Source organism: Xiphophorus maculatus, chromosome 18, assembly GCF_002775205.1.
Source record: "Xiphophorus maculatus strain JP 163 A chromosome 18, X_maculatus-5.0-male, whole genome shotgun sequence".
Lineage (NCBI taxonomy): Eukaryota > Metazoa > Chordata > Actinopteri > Cyprinodontiformes > Poeciliidae > Xiphophorus > Xiphophorus maculatus.
In genome coordinates, this window is record NC_036460.1 from 27,144,581 (window position 1) to 27,162,140 (window position 17,560).

The following is a 17,560-nucleotide window of genomic DNA, read 5'->3' on the forward strand; positions in this document are numbered from 1 at the left end:
TTTTTTCATATTCAGGAAGGTTTAAAGGAAGTCATTTTGCTGGAAACATTATATAAAAACGTGAAGCTGCTCGTCCCTCACCACTCTCAACTCGTGCGACGAGGCGACAATCGTTTACCCTGCGTTCGATATCCACGAGCGGCATAATTCGCTCATGTGAAATTTCGAGCTCGTAGACGTGCGCACGCGGGCTAACAAAGAGACACATGAAGGTTCGACTTTTAATGCTGCCGTCGCCGTCAGGAACGGTTTTTCGGCTTTCGAAGTTGTTCGCCGCTCCCCGTGTGTCGAGCCCAAAACGTACTGCTGTGAACTTGGTAACCCTCTGCAACAGAGAGGCTGTTCGGTCAAAATAGATGGTTTTATTAACTTGCATTATGTAAGTTACATTTTTCAGGTTAATCACATGTGTTAACATTGTCAGCCCAGTTTTTTGTAACTTAATTTACACATTCCATTTATTAGATTCCAACATTACTGAACCGTTTGGTGCAACTCCTCTTTCACGTGGTATATGGTCCTCTACACATGTGCATAACTATTTGTTTATTTTACATTAATTGTGTGACGAAGCAATGTCTAATTGTAACAACATGCCACACAGAGATTTCTACCTACCATTTACAGACCCAAAGCCAAGAGAATCATAAAAGTCATCTTTACTGAAAATAACGCACCCTGCGAAAATGTCAAGCTTTCGACATGACTCACTGCAAAAGGAAAAAAAAAAGCTATTTATATATTGCACATACAACAAAAGCTCTTCTATATGTTGCATTATAAGGTCTTTCATGCTGCAGCATACAGATCAATAGCCTGTGTTTCAGTTATTCTTTCATTCCTGCTGTGGCTGATAACCTTCTCCCAGTCCCGCTTTCATAATGAGAACACATGACACCAGCACCAGAGCAGCAGCTGTAACACAATACAGCAGAACGACAAAGCAGAGGGACCCCATTTATCGCACTTCATAGCTCGCATAAAGCGACTCAGAAGGTAAGAACTGTACGAGTAAAAAAATATACATTTATATATCCACATCTGCTTGCATACATGCCTTTGGAAGGGTTTCTGTGTATTTATTCCGCACAGGTAAGATTTTTTTACTTATTTTTATTTTATTTTTTCTGCCTGGCTTAGCAGTGCTGAAGATGGAAGTGTCGGCAATAATGCACAATGATGATAATGACCATCCTGTCTGATTTCATTAGGCGAACACATGACAGCAAGCGCTTTGAGCTTCTGCTGCAACATCCTGCAACACCCTGACAAGCCACAGACGTGATTATCACCGCTTACTGCATCACACAGCTGGTTGAAAGAGGTGGGGGGAAAAAAAAAACAACAAAAACACATAAATACATAAGAGTCCCACTGCACACGTCGCTAATTCAAATTACCAATCCAATAAGGCTCAAGGGTATCCACCCTCCTTTGAGAGGAAACTCATTAACCTTTGTTTTTAGCAGCATTTTCCTCTTAATAGTCCTTTATGTCAAAACCTCTATGATGCTGTGTAATTTGATTAAGCTAAGTCGATTTTTAAAAAAAAAGAAGAAGATTTTACAGGACCATTCAACATAATAAATATTTCCTTACCGCCGCGTCACATGTATTTGTAATTGCCAAAAAATCAAGTGATGAAGACTGATATTGATCATCCAGGATTGCATCACATTTTTATAGATGGTGCTTATACAGCAGATGCAGCTGAAGTGTGTGTTCCTTTATTTATTTATTTTTAAAACAGCACTGCATTCTGCAGAAACACTCACTCCCTGTCCCGATATAACTACACAGCTGCCTGGTACCTACATAATCCCCAGGGGGAGGTCTTGGAAGGCATTGTGCGAATAAAGCAGAGCTAGATGAGGGAAGCTCTCTTGACTTAAGAACAAGATATTGACATCTAACCTCAACTCTTAACAGATTTACAGTCTTATTCTTGTTTCTTTCTTGGTGCTGATGTTTGAGTTCCCCTTTCCCCCAGAATAAAGAGATAATTCCAGAGAGCAGCGCCGGCCTCTTTGGCATCACGTTCTAAAATTAGGATACTCAGCCTGTACAGTTACCAGCTTCCCTCAAATACCGGCCTGAATTAATGACAGCTAACTAAATGTCTGCTGCACACATAATCAACATTGCTCACTCCCTGCATTAATAACATCACTATCGTGAAGAAGATTTTGAGATAATTTTATGACCGGCTTGCCTTGCAGCCCTGACCCTGTCAAGGACTCCACTGGAAACCTGGAGGTACTTTCAGTGGTTATTGAAGCTGCACTATGTAGTTTTTATAGACATTATGTTGTTTACATATTGGTTAAAACTGTCAGCATGTCGTGACAGTACAACATGAGACAGATAACCCGTGGCGGAAAAAAATATCAAGCTCCTCTGCTATCTGCAGAAACACACAGCTTGGTCAGAAACATCCAATCAGAGCCAGGAGAGGTGTCTTAGTGCTATCAATCTCCCTCGTGTATGCGCTGCTCGCACCCTCCGATTGCTCTCCGATAGGCGACAAATAGTTCCTAGTTAGCTTAGCAATCGATGACAGCTAGGCCTGTCGCGATAAACGATAAATCAATTAATCGTATGATAAATTAAAACTATCGACCTCATTTTAATTATCGGCACTATCGTCTCTTCCGGCCTTTTTCTCTTTCTGTTGATGACTCTGAATGAAAAATGGCTCAACTCCGGTTCTCTCCACTGACCCTCCCTTCCTCATTTCCTTAGTGTAAAGCCCAGCGCACACTATACGATCTTAGATCTGTCGGCCGATTGTCGGCCCATTTTTAAAACCTGAGAGACCGCACATTAGCCGACAGAAATCCTAGGTATAACTGTTCGATCCTGCCGTATGGTGTCCAACAAAGGGCACAAAATAATGGCTACAATTCCAGTGAACTAATTTTAAAACCAGACATTAATCAGTGCTTTACTACAATCTACCTGAAATGCATGTGGCTAGTGCAGGGGTGGGCAACTCTAGACCTCGAGGGCCTGCAACTTTTAGATGTATCTCTACTTCCACACACCTGAGTCAAATAATGAGGTCATTAGCAGGACTCTGGAGAACTTGACTGCACTCGTTGAGGTGATTCAGCTGTTGGATTCAAGTGTGTTGGACCAGGGAGACATCTAAGAGTTGCAGGACACCGGCCCTCGAGGACCAGGATTGCCCACCCCTGGGCTAGTGTCAGCGTAAAGTCCTGACTGAATGAAAATCATTATAACCTACAGTACAGACCAAAAGTTTGGACACACCTTTTAATTCAATGAGTTTCCTTTATTTTCATGACTATTGACATTGTAGATTCACAACAGTAAGACCTTCCTCCTGGCTCTGATTGGTTGTTTTTGGGACCACAGAAAGAAGGCAGAGGAGCTCATTTTTTCACAGATTATCTGTCACAGGTTATATTATCCCAAGACAATGAGTTTTAAATATGTATAAAAAAAAAAGAAAAAGAAACATTGTTTATAAATGTTACATACTGCATCTTAATTGAAGCAATCAATTCCCTTCAATAGCCCGGTTCCCAGTTAATCCCAACCCAGTTAGCCTGGTTGGGATTAACTGGGAACCGCGCTATTTTAAGCAAACTATCATATCAAATCCGAAATATAAACATTTTGTTTTGTCACAGGCACACAACCACGAGAATAAGCAATAAGACTAGAAATGAATTACAGTTGCCTAAGGATATCATCAAAACCTACTTGACTTTATGTATTTCACAAATATGAATGTGTCGCTTCAATAACTTTGTGCTCTGGAATCAAAAACGTGGCTTTTTATGTGATGATGGAAGTGCACAGAGCCGATAAGAGCATGGAGGAATTTAACTCAAGCCCTTAAGAGCCGATGTCCTGAAACGTTCCCATGTGTCCCTGGTCCAACACATCTGAATCAAAATGGCTGAATTACCTCCTCTGTATGCAGTCGAGTTCTCCACAGCCCTGCTAATGACCTGATTATTTGACTCAGGTGTGTTGAAGCAAAAACTCATCTAAAAGTTGCAGAACAACAAGGCTTTAAACTGAATTACCCTGATGTAGAGGGTGTGGTAATAATTGCATAAAAACTGGTTGTTTTAGTCAAAATAATGTCAAAGGGTATTTTGCACAACAATATTAAAATCCCTGCTCGAGGCCGATCTTAGTTATTATAAATTACAGGGTTATTTCTGTGTATTCCAATTAATTGCGCTTAATTCCTATATAAAGTTCAAATACTATCCAGTCAATAACTTGGTAACTCTAGGTGATATTCATGAAACCAACATGTTACCAGCAGTTCCTTTAAAGCTGCAGTAAGTAAGTTAAAAAAAATGTTTTTACATATTTCTTAGAGCCTACAGACAAGTTTTGTGAAAAAAAAAAATTGAGCTCCTTGTGGTCCTATTGCTACTTGCAAAATTACACAGCTCCCGGTCAGAAACAACCAATCAGAGCTAGGAGGAGGGTCTCCGCGCTTTCAATCATGCTCATGTGCTAATAGGGGAGAAGCAAATTACCATTACAGGGAAACTGTCCACAGTCACCGGTGGCTATGCTAACTAGCATGAGCATTCATGGGAGGCTATGTTGTGGAGAACATTTTGTAGCACATCAGATAGCAAGTATTTGAGCAGCACAAATGTTACAGTGACTGACAGCCAGTACTAAGACCCTCCTACTGGCTCTGATTGGTTCCACAGTTTACTTGTCTTATACTGTGACAAGATAGTAATAGTCTAATAATTTAAAGAAAAATGTTTTAAAAAATAATTTAAAAAAAACACATTTCATAAAAGTTATCAACGGTAGCTTTAAGTTTGATGCATGGATCAGACTTGATGTAGCACTTCCAACAGATACTTGGTGTAACTGAGATCAGGAGATCTACCATTTTTGCCTCATGGCAGAGCAGTGCTTAATTACACTGTATGTATCAGAGCAACATCCCCACGGGTGAAAGGACCAAAGGTTTCCCACTCAAACGTTGCCCAAAGCGTCAAATTGCCTCCACCAGCTTGATCTCGTCTCTTAATGCACCCTGGTTCCGTATGATTCACAGATGTAAGAAAATGCAGATAGCCATCCAAATAACAGAGTAAAAAAAAAAAGATATTCATTAGATCAGGTCTTCCATTGCTTGGTGGTCCAGTTCTGATGATCAAGAGACTTTCCACAGTGGACAGGGCTCAGCAGACCACCCAGACAGATCACCCCCCTTAGCAACCAACTTTGAGCATTACGTTCCTCAGCAAATCTGCACTACAGTAGCTTATCAGTTGGATCAAACACCACTATTTGATCCCAGCCTTTGCTCCCTATGCACATCAAGGACCACATCAATGGTTCACCACTGTCCTGTCCTTTAACCTCTTTTATCAGTCTCAGTAGATCAGGTACAACCACCAACAGGTTCTGACCCAGTCGACTAGCCGTCACCTTGTGATCTTTGTCAATCTCTATCAAATCCAATTTTTAGTTTGAAGGGTAAAATGCGCCATAATGAAGAAATATGCCGTTCACTTGTCATAATGTTGTGCCTTACTGGAATATGTTGTTGCTTTAGCTCTTCATCAAATCTAGGCAGATTTCTGCAAATGTGATGTACCACTAACTCACACCAAGGATACACACACATACACACCCCCACACATCAAGCTGGAGCCTATTACACAAATCATCTGGCTGTACGCCACTCACCAGTTAGCTCTAACAAGTTTTACTCATCATCATCATGATCATCAGTCAGGCTCCGCAACCCGTCCACTCTCTGACCAATAGGAGGGAAATTGCGCTTCTTGCTCTTGCATTGGATTTCAGCTCATGCTGCTGCTAAGTTCCATATAAATAAATATAAAAAGTCTTCTGCGTCTTGCAGATGCAGACACACCCGGACCATTTCCACCATCCATATGCGCCTCTGTCTGTGGAAATGTAGCTCATTTGTCACTGTTTAAGCATCTGGGTAGCACAGGTAAGAGGAGCAATATGATGGGGGCCATCATGCACAAACTGATCATGAATAGATAGATAGATAGATAGATAGATAGATAGATAGATAGATAGATAGATAGATAGATAGATAGATAGATAGATAGATAGATAGATAGATAGATAGATAGATAGATAGATAGATAGATAGATAGATAGATAGATAGATAGATAGATAGATAGATAGATAGATAGATAGATAGATAGATAGATAGATAGATAGATAGATAGATAGAATCCACACATGTGTCAGAGCTGCGAAACTCCATTTGACATTCTTGGACTCACCAAAAGTGGAACCAATAGTGCAGAAGCCAAAGACTCGAGTCCAGTGCGTCTGATTTAACTGGTCACACACTGGCTTCCTTTGATAAATTCACACAAATTCACAGCTGGATTCAAAAATTCCGGGGCGGCGAGAGGGCTGGGGGGGCACTTAACCTTCCTATTAAGTTACACAGTGCTGAAAAATCCAATGGAAGTGAGGAGCATCTATAGGTTACATACACCGGCAGCCGAAATGTCACAAACGACAAAAAAAACCAATAAGGTGTCTTTAGTTACCTGTGTCGGGACGACAAAAACCGCACCTAAAATCCCACTAGGGTCCTGGTTGTGGCGTAAAAGGCTGGAGATGCAAAGCTGAAATCCGCCAAATCCAAAGAGAGAGGAGGAAAAAAAAAAGGGAGGAAGAAAAAAACTCGGGATAGTCCGAGGTTTGTGTCGGAGCAGGAATGGAAATGTCCAAAATAAGTCCCCCGCGTGCTGTTTTATAGCACAGAATATTCCCTCAAAAAAAATAAGATATAGCAAGGTGGGTTACATTCTCCTTACATCTCCCGCCTCTTGTGTATCGCCGTAAGCCGAGGAAAAGAGAGAGGGAGAGAGAAGAGATGGTGTCCGGATGGAGAACTGCAGCTCTTCTCGAAGCGATCCTGAAAAAGAGAGAGACGTTGGCGTCAAATTTGGAGCCTTAAGGAAAACTCTCCGTAAAAAAAACAAAAACCCAACAAAACAACAACAACAACAACAACGCTCCTGCAAAACAAACGCTCCTGCTTCAGCTCATCTCCGGAGCCATTGGTTGTCATAAGTTCCCCCCACTGTCTGAGGCGAGACGAAGGAATCCCACCCAAGCAAACACACACGCACACACACCCCCACGCAGTCTCCCCGAATAGTATGCGCAGTCATGCGAGCAATTAGTTTTCATACTCGACTTGCTCCGTCCGCTTCTTTGGTTTCTCCTGGCGGGATGCGGTGGGGAAATCTTCTGTATCCCGGAAGGAAAAAAACAAAAACAAACAAAACAAAACAAAACAAAAAAATAGGCAGCCAACGTCTGATAATGCGAAACGTCCACCTGCACAAACACGAGCCCGGTTAGTCACGCCATGATGATGTCTCGAGCAGCCAGTGGACACTTCCTTGGTTATCACAGGAAACGACTGACACGTTTCGTGGACAGCGCAGCATTGCAGCAATGTGATGTCATTAGGGCTCCGTTTAAAAGCGAATGTACGCGACAGGACCGAGGGAGGGTTGTCGTTGTTTGGTTTGGTTTTCTGTGGAGAGTTTTGTACGAATGTATTTATTTCGACAGAGAAAGAGAGAGAGAGAAAGAGATAGCGGAAGGGAGGCACGCTGTGGGGTGTTTGTGATACTTCGGGTTGGGCTGGTAGCTCATGGTCCAGCACAATATGATACTGCAACAGCAGACAGGAAGGAAGGAGGAGAGAGGTAGGGGATGGGGGGGCTGAGAGAGATGGAAGGTGTGTGTGTGTGTGTGTGTGTGTGTGTGTGTGTGTGTGTGTGTGTGTGTGTGTGTGTGTGTGTGTGTGTGTGTGTGTGTGCGTGTGTGTGTGTGTGTGTGTGTGTGGGAGGGGGGTCGATTCTGCATTTCAAACATAACATTCATCCCCAACTAGTCGGGATATTCGATGGTTTCTGTTCAGGTCGCAGTGATTTTTTTTTTAAACACATCTTGAATGAGTTGTAGACAGGATTCCCACGCCTGTCTGGAAAATTGTCGAATTTGACTTAGCATGTTTTTAATGTCTGGCTAAGTATGGAAAAGAAAAGTATGGAGAAATAAAAATGAACAACATTCTTTTGCTTGTGTTGTAATTTTCATCTTAATGTACAGTCATTTATTCCTATTTTCTCTTTTTTATCCCCCCCCCTTTGAATTTACATGCATGATTCCATTTGCCTTTAACTTGCTGCTGAATTTCCCCATCATGCAATAAAGTTTCATCCATCCATTGGTGAATCAGGCAGTCAGCTATTCAACAATCTGTTCATCCTTACTTTCTTTCTTCCCTCCAACCTTAAATGGGGTGTATTATGTAAAAATCTACTTATGTAAAAATCTACTGTTTGATATATACAGCATGTATATTACAGTAGATAACAGTAGCTGCGTTTTCATTGCAAATGTGCGCAAATCTTTGCCTGTATTCTTTTGATGTCGAAAAAACACTGTTTCCCAATTGCAGTGTTTCTATTACATAATAAATTAAGTGAATATCATCTGTGAAAAAGGTTGCTGGCGCAATAAGTCATTATAAATCACGCAGAGACGGATGTAAACAGTTACATGAGATATGTTCATACTTCAGCCATGACTAGCGCATCATCTATCAGACGTCAGAGGAGACGTAGCAGCTACTTATGCAGCGTCTTGTGTAAATTGCAGTCTGCAATTTTAAAGAAGAACTATGTACTTAACACGTGCGAATGACACACAACTTTTTTTGAACTGTGACGCTCGGAGGATTGTCAGAAAAAAGACAAAAACAAACCATCAATCTCCTACTACTTCCTGTCTTCTTCATTTCTGCCAGTAGCAACAACCGGCTATTGATCACGTGACTCGTGTGATGTGAAAAAGCATCTTTCCGTTGCAGTTCTGCGAAATACATCTATTTTGATACGGACAAACAAAAAACAACAAAAAAAACAAACAAAAACAAACACCTCACCCTAGCCCGAAAACTTTTAATCAAAAGAAATGTCAGTTTTTCGATTGAAACTCAAATTTTTCCATAAACAAATGTATTTTTGTAATTTCAAGTTGCTTGAATGTATGATTAATGGAAACACAACTAGTGATACAAGATAGAGTTATGTCCCTGGAAAATACATAATACTGCCCCTTTAAGTAAAAGTAAGGAATTTGTACATGCAAAATGTGCAGGAGAATGTCCAGATTAAGATAACCAAAAGCAACAATAAATACCCTAACCACCCACATCTTTCAGTCAGGCGTCGCTGCCTATTGGGACAATTTCTCTCTCTCTTTGCCAACAGATATGAAACATCAACACAGCAGAAAAATAAACATAAATATCTAGAAAACAGAAGAAACAAATGAAGAAAAAAAAACCCAACAGCATTGCTTAATCCTCTCAGAGAAGCCAAAGGAAGCCAGTGATCACCTGTTTGTAATCACAGTACAAACATCTGCAGCCTGCTCACAATGTCCTCTTTTGTGAATATTGATCCCCTGCTGCTTGCATGGAGACTTCACAACACGCGAGTACAGAAAGGAATTCTGCTGGACTTGACAAATCCTCTCAAATCAGATTGATTTGGCAGTGGGATTATTGCACACGCAGCAGTTCCAGTTAGAGGCACTGCATTTGAAAATGGGGGAGGTGAGATGCGCAGAAACACGGAGGAGGTATTTCTACCTTGGAGTGAAGCTTAATTTAATTTTTTTCCTTTTTTTTCTAACATGTAAAATGCAAAAATGTAAGCCATAGTCAATATATAACAACTAACCGCTCCCAAATGTTCTGCTGTAATAATAGTAAAAATGATTAGAAGTTAAACAGCAGCGAGTAAAGTGGCTAATTCGAATAGCATATGCCCACTTTATGGTCCTAAAGCGACACGTTTAAGAAGGGCAAATCTTAACACAGAGATTTTCACTCTTGTAGTTACTGTTTTGAAATATGATTTTTTTGTGTGTGTGTGCTTTAAGGGGTGCGGGTTTCAAACCGTCTACGTCTTACTGCTGCGGTCACAATTAGCCGATTCACACAAGAGGAACAGCCTGCCGTAATTAAAGGCCACTTCAGAAACGACTGGGCCCAGCGCCCGGTTTTGTTTTCAGACGTAAACTCGTGAGACGATGCGGGCTGCTCACCTGTAACACCTACATCAAAACCTACACGGCTACAGGTCGGCTTTAACCCCAACAAGCACCCAAAGGCATAATAACCGAGTGCAAGAGAGATCCGGGCGTCGAAGCAGTTTGGTGCCTCTTTGACGGGCGCGCCATTGTGCTCGCAGAAACTGGGAGTTTCATAATGAGATTACCGTGAGGCTGAATGAGGACGTGTGTGTTCGTGAGGTGGGTGAAGTGCACGAGACGCATGCGGAGAAAGCTGATGGAAATTGAAAAACAGCCATGAAGGAAGCCAATCTGCTATTTATATCGGGCCGCCTTCCACGGGGCTAAGCTCCATCTCAGTAATGCACTCTAAAAGTGATTGATTAGTCTGTTACCGAGATATTGTCCATCTTAACAGTCCGCGCTCCCTGAAGTGATGAAATTACCGCACTGTACTCTTTGAAAGCATAATAGCAGATTAGGTCAGTGTGATCCATCCGCTCTAATCAGCAGACCTGCAATCGTCTGAAATGCTAAGCATGAAAGCAGGGAGGGGACCGGACTTAGTTCCAGTACACACCACCCAGCTGCTAATATCCTCGAAGGTGTGCTTAATGACCTGGGAAACATTACATGCTGGGGTTGCTTAATATGCGTCGAAGTGAGTGAAGACATCTCAGATTGTCTTTTTCTCCCTCTCTCTACTCAACACTGATGTTCTTTATTGCTGTTTTAACAAATTGTTCAAATCAGTTTCCATCACGTACAGTAAAAAACTTTGCCTTTTTTTTTTTTTTTTTACTCCCCCTCCCCCCGTTCTGCCTGAACCCAGAGGACCCTTAATGTCTTCTGCTGCAGGAGTTGAACCTGTGAGTGAATGGTCTCATGTGTATGCGTACCTTGAAATGGGATTAAAATGAGCGCGGTGACAGGGACAATAAAAAGCTGCCCACAGGAAGAGCAGCATCATTAGAGCACCGACAGAGCTCTGTAACGGATTAACGCGGCCTTATTTCAGTCATTGAATCACCCCGTGTGCTGCTGCTCTCAGTCACTGAGTAAAAAGGTGTTATTTAACATGCTGTAAACGGAACTGGAAACTCTTTTTTTTCCCCATCTAAATCGTAGTAAAGTACAAGTCCTGCACCCTAAAATCTATCTAGTTACAAGCAACATACCTTTTTGGGTTTTGTACGGTAAAAGCTGCTATTTCTGCCAGCTGTGCTGAGTACTTCAGCAATTGGCAACTTGTATGCCTTCTTTAGAGCATCAAATTCATCAAACCTATTAAACAGAATTTGAAAAACTATGTTGAATCACAATAGAAGTACCAAATAAAACAAGATCAAATAAAAAAATTGAAAAAGTTGAATTTAATTTCAATGTGTGAACTGGTTTTGGTGTCAGATGCTAACCCGCTTCTCCTGTTTTTGGAGAATGATCCGAAATATTGATCATATCTACAAGTCTGTATCAGTATTGTATCGATACTAACGTGGCTACTTTAGTATTGGCTTCCCTCTTGAAATTTTACTTTATTTCTGTATTGTAGTTTCTCGAGTCCACATAATAAAAAGATTTTGCTTTGATTAGCTCTCAAACATTTTTTTACACTACATTTAGAAAATGATGCACACAAATTTGTTTTACTTTTATATTGTTTCTGTCCATTGTGTAAATATGGACAGAAATTATATTGTAGACACATATAAGCTTTATCAAAATTCTCTCCTAGGTTTTAAATAATTTAAAGGAAAAACCACACAAATGCATAAAGGTCAGAAATTTGAAGATATACTTAAGTAATAAGTATCATATTGTATTGTATCCATATCAGCGATACTGGCCCTGTATTTATTTGGTATCAAATTGATAAACTATGCAGTATTGAATACATAAAACATCCAGTTGTGTGTTCTCGCTCGTCAGCAGTCAGTTGGCAGATTTGTTGAAATTGCTTAAAGGGGCAGTATTATGTATCTTCAAGACACCGCAGTAACTTTTAATAGCACAATCAAATAAGAACTTCAGTTATTAGAAAATTGCTTTATCTATTAAACATAACTTAAAAGAAATTTGACTTTGCAAATTGATGCTTTGAAATTGGGCCTCTGTCTCTTTAAGGAGCTCCTACTCTTTCCAACACTCTGAGGAGGAGCTTTTGGCAAATAGGCGGAGCTTTGTGAGAGCAAGCATTTAGGTACTCAAGCTACGTTTTTGGTGAAGGAATAACATTATAACATGATGCAAAGTTAAAAAAAAAAGTCAATTTTACATAATACTCCTCCATTAATAAGGCAACAGCAGCTCAAAATCACTCCTTACAACTAAGATTCTTGCAATATAACGCCACAACACCGAACCTTGAGGCACTCTTGTTAGCAACCTGACGCTACAGCTCCCACAGGCTCAACAGATTTTAACAGGCACAGGTTGCTTAGGACTTAGCATAAACAACATGTAACCTTCCTACCTTTTATTGACCTTTCAGGCTGTTTGAGGTGGTGTAATTCGATCCAATAGAGCATCATTCAGATGTAGTGGGAATGACAGATTTACATCATGGATGTGCAGCTAACAAATCTGCAGCAACCGTGCGATGCCACCACAGCGACACTCATCATAGCTGTGAATTTATGCAAAGTCATAAGCAAGCAAGGTTTAAAAAGGTGCAAATGAATTAAATAACTCACTCCTGCAGATTTGTCACAGCTATAGGTAAAGACTATAAAGCTATCGGTAACGGCAAAAGGCAGAGTGTGATACCAGACACATTACATGAACACAACTCCTCTATGCAGTGGGCTTTGTTCATCTTTCTTTTATTCAATCGCCTTCGTGCTCAGATCTTTACAATATAGGGAATCAAAGGCAAAGCAAGTAGGACTGAATTTCATTAATTGCAGTGATTTGTGTCATTGACGTATAGTGAATCCTAAATGTGCCCATGCCTCATACTTTCAGTGTGCCAGTCTGATCCAGTCTAAATAACAAGTACCACTTTATTGCTGTAAGGAGCCCTCAATGTCTCCTCGTATTGAAGATCTTAAAGACAACAACGGGCCATGTGGGGGAAGTGCGACGTACAGCTCACTTACAAGCACGCTTCTCTTCAATGCTACGATGTTGCTTATCTTTAAGAGTGCACGCTTTGCACACAGCGTTTTGTTCAGGGGTAACATCTTAATTTAGTGCATGAGAGGCGATTACTCAGTGGCACCATCTAAAAGAATGAAAAATAATATCACTGGGTGTAATTAAGGAACTGACATTTCTCCTTATTAAAACAGCTAAATGATACATTTAAAAAATTGGGTTTCCCATTTAATGATCTCAAGTTCAGACTTGTAACATGGAGAGGGATTCAAAAGGTCACTTTCCTTCTTTTATGATAAAATTGAAATCACCTTCTCCCGGACCAACAGATACCCTCTCACTGGCAGTGAAATAAGCAGACACAGGACGTCTGGTCTCCTTTAAAAGGGCTTTTTACATGAATTTCTTTGACACATTTGCTCTTAATGGAGCCACTGCACTTAGTAATTCAGTATTTCAAAGAGCACTCTGTCTCACTTCCCACAAAAGCAAGAAATCATCCATCATTTCTGTTGTTCTGTAGTTAATGAATTTTTCTTTGCCTGCAGTCTCTTACATGCTTTGTGTATTCTTCTATATGGTCAATTAAGGCTGTAGGCATTTCGAATGTTTCAGAATGTCCATATGGTTACCAGTGACATTTGTTTTTGCACTATAAACCTTTTATTTTCATTGTTCTACAGGGGCCCGAAGGATTACTCCCTTTGCTTTTTATAAATCCTATTGAGAGGCTGTGACAAATGGTTTTTACCTTGAATATAAAGATCCACTTCTGTTCTTATTGTATGTGGTGACTTATATACAGATATGAAACTATCAATGTACAAAACACCGATTTAGATGAATTTGCCCCTTTTGTGCACACACATTACCATTTCCTAGTAACATGTTTTTTTTATTTCATACTTGTAAACAATTACATTTCACTTTATTTTTCATAAGTGACTGGTGTTTCAAAGAATGACAGAGCTAAAAATCATTAGAATGTTCAAGTCCATCATATGTTTTTATACATATTGATTTTTTAAATTGAAGACATCTGATGCCATTTTCTAATATTTTAGCTTGTATTCCTTGTTTTAGACACTTGTCATCCTTGTCAGCCAAAATAAATACAATAAACTTTCAGTCCTTTTGAAAATATATATATTGATTTCATATAGCCACAGCTGTTGGAAAGCTTTTTGCTTTCTGTTTTTGTACTTTATTTATCTGTGGTAATGGTTCTCAAGTCTTTAAAATAGAAAGCCTCTTTGCCATCATGGCAATCTTTATGAAATTCAAGTTCAGGCTCTAATTGGGTCAACACATTTTAAAAAACATTTTCCAATCAAATGAGGCATGCAGAAAAAAAATTAAAAGATTACTTTAAAACAAAATCTGTCAATAATGTAAGACTCAACTGTATCTGACAATCAGTGGAAAAATCCATAGAACATTATACTTTTTGAAGGCCCTGTATGTTTGCCAGCTGACATTTTATTCTACTAGCTCATACAATCTCCTGGCCTTGTTTAATAGTGGACTGGATGAGCAGGCACATAGAGACATTTTCTAGCACAATCAAATAACTATGTTACCTTTAGTTGTTATAATAATGCTGTAAATGTCAAACATGACTTAAAAAAAATTGACTTTGCAATTTAAAGCCTTGAAATTTGCTTCTGTCTCTTTAAAAAGGCCCTACTCTTTCCAATGCGCCACTTTCAGCATTATATCATCATTATATAAGGGCTGCTCTGTGAGGCGAAAGCTCAGCTGGAAACTACAAACCCAAGGAGGAGCTTTGTGGAAATAGGCGGAGCTCAGGAAAATAGGTGGGGTTTGGGGAAGTAGGTGGGGCTTCGTCTGAACCCCGAATGGTTGTGGAGGGAGATTCATGGATTTCTCAAACATGCATGAAAGAATCAAAGTAACACTCAAGGTATGTATTTGATAAGGGAATAACATTCTAACATGATAAAGAGCTTGAAAATTTTAATTTCACATAATACCTCTGTTTTAACCAGAGAGCAATATAATGGAGCAATTGTATCATTTGAAAACTTTAACAAATATTTCTATCAGAAATCTTAAAAATACATCCATTACTTTTACAATTGCCTGTCCAACTCCTTAGCAGCGCAATAACTTAAACAATTAAATATTAATAATAATAAGTTGGATTTTATTTGTTCAATTTAACTGAAGCATATAATTCTGATCATAATGATGAAAGCAACTGATAATATATGACATCTGCATACACCGTGTTCCAAATTATTATGCAAATTGGATTTAAGTGTCAAAGATTACATTTTTGTTGTGCTATTAAATTTATAGATGGTATTGTGCGTCAGGGCTCTTTGAATCACTATAATTAATTTCAGAGAGTTGGTTGATTAGTTTGTCTGGTGAGCTCAATTAAAGAAAATCTACTTAAGAAGGATGTTCCACATTATTTAGCAGGCCACAGGTTTCAAGCAATATGGGAAAGAGAAAGGATCTCTGCTGATAAAAATCATCAGATAGTGTAGTGCTGTATGACAAGGTATGAAAACATTAGATATTTAATGAAAACTGAAGCATTATCGTACTGTGAAGAGATTTGTGGCTGATTCAGAACAAAGATGGGTTTGTACAGATAAAGGCAGAATGAGGAAAGTTTCTGTTAGACAAATTCATCGGATTAAGAGAGCAGCTGTTAAAATGTCCTTACAAAGCAGCAAGCAGTTATTTGAAGCTGCTGGAGCCTCAAGGTGGAGGATCCTCCAGAGGCTTGAGGTGCATGAAGCTACTATTGGGCCCCTAACCAGAGCTCACAAGCAGAAACGGTGGCAGTGGGCCCAGCCGTACATGAAGATTAATTTTCAAACAGACTTGTTCACTGATGATTGCTGTGCAACCCTGGATGGTCCAGATGGACACAGTAGTGGATTGGTGGTGGACGGCCACCACGTCCCAACATGACTGTGACGTCAGCAAGGAGGTGGTGGAGTCATGCTTTGGGCTGAAATCATAAGGAGAGAATCATTGGTCGGCCCCTTCAGAGACCCTGAAGGTGTGAAAATGACCTCAGCAAAGTATATGGACTTTCTGACTGATCACTTTCTTTCATGGTTCAAAAAGAAGAGCCGAACCTTCAGTGGCAAAATCATCTTCATACATGACAATGAATGCTGCAAGGAATACCACTGGGTCATTGGCTGCTATGGGCATAAAAGAGGAGAAACTCAAGGTGTGGTCACCTCTGACCACACCTCTGACCTCTGACCTCAACCTATTGAGAACCTTTGGAGTTTCCTCAAGCAGAAGATCTGAATGCAGTTCATATCAAAACAGCAGCTCTGAGAAGGTTTTCTGACATCCTGCAAAGAAATTCAAGCAGAAACTTTCCACAAACTCACAAGTTCAATGGATGCAGGAATTATGCAGGTGATATCAAAGAAGGTCCTATGTTAACATGTAACTTGGTCTGTTAAGATGTTTTTGGTTGAAACAGCTTTTGATTTTAGTACATGTGACCACTTAATGCTGCACATTCAAAGAATGACCGTTTGCAGTTCTTTATAATCCATAAAATGTTTAGAAAATCTGCTGTGCATAATAATTTGAAACATTTTGAGTTTTTATTTTTGAAAAAAATACTGTTCTCATGGGGAGCTTTGTTCAGTAAAATTTGATTTATACTGTAATAGTTCATGACTTGAAAATTATACTGACCATCATTTGCATTGACCATTTAGGAAAATCTGAGAAAATATCACTTGCATAATAATTTGGAACATGGTGTACAAGTAGCTAAATGCAGGGGGAGGAGAAAATCAACTCAAGAAATGGTGCTATGATGAGTCAAACTGACTAGAAAATGTGAAAAATAAACAGAAACCTTTAGAGAATGTCAGTTTTGAGAATTAAATTAATCCCATCACGAAAAACTGATATTATTTGCTAAATCTAGTCATCTCAGAAATCTTTAAGCTTTGATGGCTCAAAACAGACATTTGAGATCAACATTTTATACACTTTTTCTTTGTTTCAAGAATTTAGTCTCCCGGCATGGTTGTATGGGTGTAATATTTTATGTTTATTTTACCAGGCGCCCCCTCCCATCTTCAGACACCTGGTGCATTAGCAACCCCCACCGATTTTAGACTAGCTGCTAAGATAGAAGTTCAGACGCCTTCCTGTGGGAGTTCAGTTCCCACATGACTCCAGGCCACGGTGTGAAGACAGCGAGGAAAACTCAGTGTGCTCCCGGTTTCTCCTCTGAAGGGGGAATCGTTTTGAGGGGAAACGCTTAAAGATCAACTAAAAACCCATCATATTTGTTCCGTCTACAGCAAAAATTCTGCGAATACTGAGAAT

The 17,560-nt window shown here is 39.8% G+C and overlaps 1 protein-coding gene across 7 annotated transcripts in view; it reads right to left on the bottom strand.

The window, feature by feature from the left end:
* The window catches only part of lrfn1 (leucine rich repeat and fibronectin type III domain containing 1), a 212,761-nt gene extending 205,215 nt beyond the window's left edge, over positions 1-7,546 (bottom strand). For 4 of the 7 annotated variants that reach the window (XM_023351146.1, XM_023351141.1, XM_023351145.1 and 1 more), the window contains exons 1-2: positions 7,213-7,546; positions 6,562-6,932 (exon numbers count right to left, since the gene is read on the bottom strand). The gene's annotated coding sequence lies outside the window, so the exon portion shown is untranslated. The other 3 variants (XM_005812184.2, XM_023351143.1, XM_023351142.1) reach the window with 2 other exon arrangements.
* Positions 7,547-17,560: the final 10,014 nt, after the last annotated feature.